Below are 8,108 nucleotides of genomic sequence, written 5' to 3'. Positions count from 1 at the left end.
GACTCCAACCTTTGCAGAAACAACCAAATAAGACCCAACTTCAACTCATAAAATTTTCCACAACTTATTTTATTCTGGAACAGAAGAAAGCATGGAACCACTTTTTCCTCCAGCCAACTGTTGATCAGGTCCTGGTGAAAAAAAAAAAAAAAACCAACACCAAAAAACAATAGTATCAGAGCAGCTGAGAAGTTCCTGATTTGCACTATTTAATCAGGAGTACAGGTCTCAGGAGACAAAACATTGCTCCCACCCAGGCCAATGGCACTAGTAGCCAAATCCTTTTTGGGTTCAGTGGTCCCTTACCCATGGTGTGGCTGCAGCAACCACTGAGCAGTGAGGAGGAGCCTGTGGCTACACACAGGTGGCCATTTCACATATCAGCAGTCACTTGTGGCACTCAGTCCAGAACAATCTTCCTTCCAGATCTGTGAAAAACCACAAACCAAGGCTGTAACTGCTTTCCTAAAAAAGTCCATTCTGAAACAATTCCTGCCCCTCTGGTCTCAGCACTGAGTAGCTTTTACTGTTCCCATTTATCATCAGGTTGCCTCTCCACTTTATTTCCCATTACACCTTGGAAACCAAAAGCTCCAGGTGCTTGTCCCAGTGCCTGATCCTGCCTGGAAGACACCTGCGCTGTCAGAGCACCCAATGTGCCTGATTTGTGGTGCCACTCCCTCCCCTTTCACAAACCAACCTTGACTCCTGACGACACTCCCTGTCATCAGCTCTGCCGGGCAGCCTGTCAGAAGCTGTTATTGACCTTCTGCAAACAAAGCCAAATTCTGTTCAATAAAGCATAAAATCATTTAGCAGAAAGCAGCTGTCAGCTGCCCAAGACAAAGTGCTGTTCCAGCCTGTGTGTTCAGTGACTGTACATCAGGCAAGATAAAAAATGCATTTCTTATCTGCCCTTCAACCTGTCACTGTTTGCACAATGAACTTGAAAGCTCTTTGCAGCTCTAAACTGTGCTATGACAACGGCAGCTCTGCTCAGCTCTGCAGCTGTGCCTGGGACACACCTGGCTGCTGTCACAGGGCACAGGGTGGCAGGACAGGGGACAGGTTCTGTCACACTGGTGCCACCCACACCTGTGGACTCTTTGCAAGGGGCAGAGGACCCACTAAAGGAAGTACCTGAGCCTCAGTGGACATTTTCCTCCTCAAGCTGAGTGTCAGACAGGGATAACAGCACATCACAGGCTCACTGTCTGTCCCACCCCTGCCTACACAAGCCCCTCATGTCCCCCAAAACCACACACAGCTGCTCTCCCTGGGATTTTTCCAGGTAAACCTTCAGAGATTAGGCTCACCAGGTCACTCAATGTGCCTACAGGCCTGGCATATAACTAATGAATTAAAAACAAACAAAACACACAATACTGAAGAATTCAATTCTCTTACCAGCCTGAAGCCCAACATAGGAGCTGCCCTCTGGCCAAAGCTGTCTTTGGGCAACAGCAGCACCAGGATTCTGCAGGACCATTTCCTCCTAAGTACAAGTTGCAAGGAACACTGTTAGCAAAAGTACTTTATTTAAAGTTTGTCCTCTTTTCCTCACCTCTCCTGAAAAAAACTCCAGCACTGGATCACAGAGCAAGAATTAGACAGAAATTCTCCAAAGACAGGCAACGTTTGTCTCACAAACTGAGCAGAGCAGAAACCTGTCCCTCAAGACACAGAGGAGCATTTTTTCCAGGGGGCTGTCTCATTCACAGACAAGAAACTTTGGGAGATGGATGCTATTTAAATCCTTGCTTAGGGAAAAACCCCACCAGCTCTGAGATGTTGGTGGTTTGGACCCTTTAAAGCTGTTTCAACCTGACATTCTCCCCCTTATCTCCCAGAAACCTCCCAATCCAACTCATTCCCTGCACACGAGAATAATCCATCCATCCATGGTGTCACTTGTCTGTGGGTTAATCTCAAGAAACGCATTCATCAGACCTAGGACAGCCACATCCCCTGAGGTGAAGGGTTCCTCAGGGTGTGTCCTTCACAGGATGACCCTTTGGGGCAGCTGAGCTGCACCTCCCCACCCCCAGCAACCTGATGCAAGTTTGACACTGTCCCAGAGCACCTCCAGGCAGGCAAACAGAGCAATTACTCTGTCACTAGGTCTATTTCTGTGACACGCACAGTTATGAGATGAGCTGTGTCAAGTGTCTCCATAATGGGCTGTCATCCAATCCCTCCTACCTCTAATCCTTCTACTCTGGCTCATCTCTGACCACGCTGACAAGCAGGTGCTCTGCTGGGCATCAACACCAGTAAAATCCCCATTCAATCCACGCTGCCTTTCAGCTTGTGCTCCATGGCAGCAAAGGGCAGCACACTCGGGTGGCAGCTGTGACAAAGCTACGGCCTTGATTGGCTTAATTACATTCATTAAGCGGTTGGGGTTTTACATCCCCCCCCAGGAGGCCCAGGAATGCAGAAGGGTACAATTTGAGACAGCAGAGCAAGTTTTTCTACCATAACCCCCCCAAGAGGAGAAAAAACCACAGGCTATACCGAGCCAGATGCTGCTGTTTCTCACCATTGTGCAGATGCACTGAGGGTGAATCAGCTCCCCAGCCAGGGCAGTGCTTTTACCCCTTCTTGACACGGTGTCATGCTCTGAAACCGAGAAAGGGGACAGAGTTAGTCCAGGTAACAAAACATCCCTTTACCTTTGTGTCTCTAACACTGAGCCTCAGAATTACGCTTCCACAGAGGAAAGATGAAATTCAGACAGGGATAACTTTTATCATCACTAGCTCAGCTTCTAGATCAGCTAAAGAGTGGAGGACCATCCCAAATGGCAAATCTGTTCTTGCCCTCGCGGCCGTCACGCTCCTCACCCGGGTGCCACCGACGCCCTGCGGGTACAACGTGGCTCCCGGGCCCGCTGAACCCCCGCCTCGGGGTGCTGGGGGACAGCCCCGACAGCAGCGCCCCGGCTGAGCCGCACCCGCTGCCCACAGAACGCTGAGCATCGCTGGGGCCAGCCCGCCGTTCCTGGCGCAGCCTCGTCACGGCAGGGCCGGAGCCCGCGGGACACAGAGCCCCCGGCCTTGCTCTCTCCATCCACCATGGCGGGGAGAGGGGCCACTATCACACCCCATGCAGCCCTCGAGCCCTCGCCGCAGCCCTACGGGCGGTTCCGGCAGCCTACGGGAGTTGCCCGCACACCGTCCCGCCGGCCCCGCGCCCCTCGAGGCCGCCGTGCCCGCGGATGGCGGCCGATGGCGGCCGGGCCCACTCACCACAGCGAGCTCCGCAGCCATGCCGTCCCAGAAACCGCGGGGAGAGAGGGCGCCGCGGGGGCTCATGGGAGCTGTAGTCCTGTTCCGTGAGGGCGGATGGGAACTGTAGTCCGGCCCCCTGAGGAGCGCGGGGCTGACGGGAAGTGTAGTCCCGGCCCCCAGGAATAAAGGGCGCGCCTGCCCCCCTCAACACTCCTTAACCGTGTTTACTAATTATTTATTAATTCTTTATGCCCCCTGCTCACTAGGGAGACACGTATAATTGTTCTTAGTAGGCCAAATGCTTCAAAATGCTGAACATGCGTTAGCTCATGGAGGAAGGGGCTAATTAGCTGGATGCCAACATGCTGTTATAAATAAGCTGCTTCCAACACAAGCAGCTGGCCGTGGTGCTCCCCAGCCCTCTGTGCCCCCCACTGGATACAGGAACCCCAAATGCTGTCCTGGCTGGGAAGAGCAGCCTGCAGAGAGTCCTGGGCTCTGAGAATATGACACAAGAGTCTCCCTGCCCCACAGGAGCCTGTGGAACGAGTGTTTGGCCTGCTAGAAAGGCAGATGATGCTACAGAACACAGCAGTAATTAACACAGCCTTCGCTGAAGCAGCCTTTGCTCCATGAAGATTTGGCTGGCAATCTTCCTGGCTGCTTTTAGCTTCCTAAATAAGCAAATGTAACCCATCTAATTCAACTAGAACTGGCCCTTTAAGGCCCCAAGGGAGGTGAGTTTTAAAAAACAAAACAACTAAAATCCTCCTTGATCAGAGTTCAGATCCCGGAAGGAGTAACTTGGATGTGCTGAGGGATTTGCCACTGTCTTGATTTTTGGGAGGAAGCCGCTCAGCCTGCAGAGCTCGTGTGTGCCTATAAAAGGATAAGCTCTGCCAGGTACCACGTAATGAATGGACTCAACAATTAAAACTTGGGAGAACAGCATGAGCTAAGCGTGCAGTCGATTGGATGTAATAATTTATGGTTGCAGTGCACGGATAATGTTTCCAAGGATATCTTGGAGTCAGAACAAAGACTCTGGTGAAGAGGGACAGCCATCGCCTCGCCCGTGCCCACGCTTTCCTAATTCTCTGCAACTTTGCCTGTGTGGGAATTAACCGAGTTTTCTCAGCTCTTCCCTTTAGAGGGCGACCATGCCCCACAGATCTCCGCCATGGAACCGACACCGGGAGCTGCAGGACACGGCAGAACCTCCCCGAGATCAGCAGGATGTGGTGGCTTTTCTGAGGGTCTGTGAACCTTCCGAGATGTGAAGGAAGTTACAGCCTGGTCTGAGGGTTGTGTTTGAACATACACTCCTTCCTCAGGTAGCTGCAGTGCTGCTCCCAAGGGCAGTTTGGACATAATTTGGATAGATTTCCAGTGGCCAATCTCCATCAGTTATGGTATTTTCTTGCTCCAGTCTCTGAAAGGTTGAACAAGTAAGAAAAGCTATGAAAAGGGCACATAGATCTTCTACACGTGAATTCTTGGGGGCTGCTCTCAATTTCCCTGCAGAGGATTTGGAGGGGATTGCTTCCTCCCACAAATCATATGAGAGATCAGTATCTAACAGAGGAGGGAAGGATGGAAAAACAAATGGAAATCAATGACAGAACCACTCCATCTTCAGCTGGCATTGATCCCATGCTCAGATTGAAGGACAAGGTCATCTCTCAGTTTTTCCACCCATTTCTTCTCCCAGCTGCCTGTAAATCCCTCGAGGGAGAAACTCTCCATGCTTATTGACAGTAATTTGATTTCCTCCTGATTTCCCCTCTGCCTGCCCGGGTCCCACCCCGCAGATAGGGCTCCACAAAGCCTGGAGAAACAAAACATCTGCGGGTTCAGAGATGCTTTGCTGTGGTTATCTTCGACATATGGCCAGGGGGAAGCAGCCAGGGTGTTTGAACCCATTAAAAGGCCAGTTGCCCCCGGCAGACCCCAGCCCCTTGCCAGGCTTCCGTGTACAGAGCACGAGGAGATGCTGAGGTGCAGGGATTGATGCTTGTTTCTGTCAGAAATGCTGGGTGCCCAACAAAAAACAGTCCCTTCGGATAAGGCTGGAGCTTGCTTGCTGGTATTTCAGGTGCCAGACTTCTGAGAGAAAAGATCTGTACTATTTAAAAAAAAAAAAAAACAAAACAACAAACCTGCCACAAAGTCCTAGATCCTGGTGTCAGCTGCTTCAAATCAGTCCCCTGAAATGGCAGAAAGAGCTCAGCAGCAGACAAGCAACGTCTTCCCACACAGGACAAGGCACACTGCAAACCAAACATCCTTCCCTGCTCCTGGCAGCAAAGCTCTTAAGCCTTCATTTAATATTAAATACACGTTTAAACCTAAGCCCATTCCTCAGCATGTCTCGTGTGCTTATGTAGAACTTCAGCAGGCTCAGGAATGCTCTGCTGTAACTGGAGGCCTGTGCACTGAATAACAAGAGCTTTATGCTTACAGAATATCTGTGCAAAGAAGGGATGGCTTCTCTGGGATGGATTCCGCAGGTTTAGAAGAGAAAATGTTCCCCTTTCTTGTGATGGTGCAGAAGAAATTGCAGCTCCAGCCACTCAGCTGTTCCTCCTGCTTCTTTCTCTTTTTGTCAACTGAGCTTTGGGCACAGTGCAATAAAGCCAGTCTCAAGGTACCGTTTTTTCAGTGCAACACAGAATGGATCTCGAGGAGATTGTGTCAGTGGGATGGAGACAAGCTGATCAACACTTCAGGTCTGTGTCCCAGCCAGGCAAAGTGACCATTTCATTAGATTCCATTCCCAGGTCCTTGGAGGAGTGACCAGAACAGAGAACACACACAAAATGTTCCAACGGCAGTGCATGCACAGATAAATCCTGGGGCCAGACTGATGCATTTGTTGAACAGTAGCAGCAGGAATTCATCTTCTTGGTGGATGAGCATGTTTAATTGAAATACACACCCTCTGAACACACCCGGAGATGGGAGATGTGTCACATCAAATGCACAAATGCACCCAAAGGTAGCAGGAAAACTTCAACATTGTAAAGCTACTGAGACCAGGAGAGAGATTTCCTTTTAGGCCGAGTTAGATGAGCAAGGAAAGGAGGGTTGTCCTTGCTTTGGGCAAAGAGATGGATCCTCTCTCTGTTTTCTGTGTCAGCCTGAGTGATTACAGCACGGTAAGCAGAAAGGGAGTGAGTTGGAATAAAAATACCTAGGTGATATTAATGGGAAACTTCTCAGGCCCTCTTTTATCACAGTGCTTCTGTTTGCTTGGATTACTCGGCCAACCAGCCATTGGTTCAGCCATCCCCATCTGCACTGTGCTATAAGCAATATTTCATCTATCAGGCTCAGATACCAGAAATATGCTGGGCACACAAGGAACAAAACAAGAATTTTCTTGCAAGTAATTAGCATAAGCTGCACCGAGGTCAAGCAGTTGTGTCAGGGCACAATGCAAATCAACATTTCTTCCCACTGCAGATGGAAAGTGGAGAATTGCAAATGCCATATCTCTGGCTCACCTCTTGCTTCCTACTATTTACTCCAGAGGAAGAAAATAATTGTTTTGAGGTACTTTTGAGAATAGCATCTCTGCTGCTTTCATTGCTTAATGGGAAAAAACATGCTTAAATGATGGAAGGACATATTATTTCAGGACCTTGTGGATAATTTTTCTTGCCCTTGTGCAGGGAAAGCAGGTCAAATGCCTAATTTGACCAAGTCTGAAGGTAAACTGAGGCTTTTCAAGATGACAGGGGGCAGCTGGTTAAAGGACAGTGGTTATTCCTCCTGCTGCCTGTAAAAAGGTTTCTTGGGAACAGTTTCCCAGTGACATCTGCTTGAAGGAGCCCTGCTGCAGGGCATCAGACCAAGGGCCACCCAGACTCACGTCATTTTTCCAAGAGATGACCACAATGAATGCCCAGGGAATGCAGGAGCAGCGATTACTTACGGTACATCTCCCAGCACCTTTCCAGCCACCAGCCGTTTGAGGGGTGCAGATTCTGAGAGCTAGAGGTCAGTTCACTGCCCCGCTACTGAGTGTTCTCTGGAAGGGAGATTCCAGTAACTTTGTTTTCCCTGGACTTGCTCAGTGAATCTGTAACAGCCATCCCCTCCTGTGGGGAGGAGAGGGACCAGCTTCCTTTTGTTTGCTGCATGTCTGGCTCCTGGTGGTTTTGTTTGGTGGCCCCAAGTTCCTGTACAGGAAGAGACCATAAATGGCCTTTTCTATCAACCCTCACTGTATGGATAGAACTCATGGATCTACTGATCCTAGCCTTGTCTTCAGGCTCATAAGCGTGGTCTCTTCAGAGTAGATCAAAGAGACTAGTACTGTTTTAAACCATTGTTTTCCTCCAGAATGTGATCTATCCACTTGCAGATGGCTTTTATGGTCTCTAAAGCCTCCCATGGATTAGCCTGAGTTTGACTGCATAAACATTTTCTCTATCCCACATCCTGCTTCCACAGCATGTCTCATATTCACTTCTCCGTCCTTTCACTCAATCCAAACATCCTGCAGAAAGCCTCCAGGTCTCCTGGACAGCCTTCCTCGTTCCCTTTCCCCACAGGTTGCGAATAAAACTCAGTCAGCCCAACCCAACGCCCAGATTCCTGGAGACCTGCCTAACAAGGGAGAGGCTCGCATGCCTTTCTTTCTGACCAAGCTAGCACCTCACTGCTGCGGTGCTGTTGCTGCAAGGTCGGTCTGTCTTCAGCCATCTCCCCCCCCCCACCCTGCTCTTCTCGAGTGCTCTCCTCTCTTCCCTCAGCTGTCATCTCCTCGCTGCTGAAGGAGGTGGGCGGGAGAACACGCACCGCGGGAGATGGCTAATCTTCCGTAGCGCTTGTGCTCGGCGATGGGAGCGCTCAGCTGCTCCGGCATCC

The 8,108-nt window shown here is 50.1% G+C and overlaps 1 long non-coding RNA gene and 1 other non-coding gene across 4 annotated transcripts; both read right to left on the bottom strand.

Annotated features, from left to right (window-relative positions):
- Nucleotides 1-36: 36 nt before the first annotated feature.
- LOC136299023 (uncharacterized) lies at nucleotides 37-3,345 on the bottom strand. 3 transcript variants are annotated; one of them, XR_010723437.1, is made up of 6 exons: nucleotides 3,252-3,345; nucleotides 2,518-2,622; nucleotides 1,408-1,495; nucleotides 701-769; nucleotides 307-428; nucleotides 37-131 (listed from the first exon to the last, which is right to left on the bottom strand). It is a non-coding gene; the product is annotated as an uncharacterized lncRNA (long non-coding RNA). The 3 variants fall into 3 exon arrangements; XR_010723436.1 differs by having other exon boundaries at nucleotides 701-788; nucleotides 2,543-2,622; XR_010723435.1 differs by having other exon boundaries at nucleotides 2,543-2,622.
- LOC136299366 (small nucleolar RNA R38) lies at nucleotides 2,692-2,767 on the bottom strand. Its single transcript, XR_010723488.1, has one exon. It is a non-coding gene; the product is annotated as a small nucleolar RNA R38 (small nucleolar RNA).
- Nucleotides 3,346-8,108: the final 4,763 nt, after the last annotated feature.

The sequence above is a fragment of the Chamaea fasciata genome, unplaced genomic scaffold (genome assembly GCF_029207755.1).
Source record: "Chamaea fasciata isolate MVZ Bird 193981 ecotype frontalis unplaced genomic scaffold, bChaFas1.0.hap1 SCAF_19, whole genome shotgun sequence".
NCBI lineage: Eukaryota > Metazoa > Chordata > Aves > Passeriformes > Sylviidae > Chamaea > Chamaea fasciata.
This window is presented reverse-complemented; position numbering and strand designations above follow the sequence as displayed.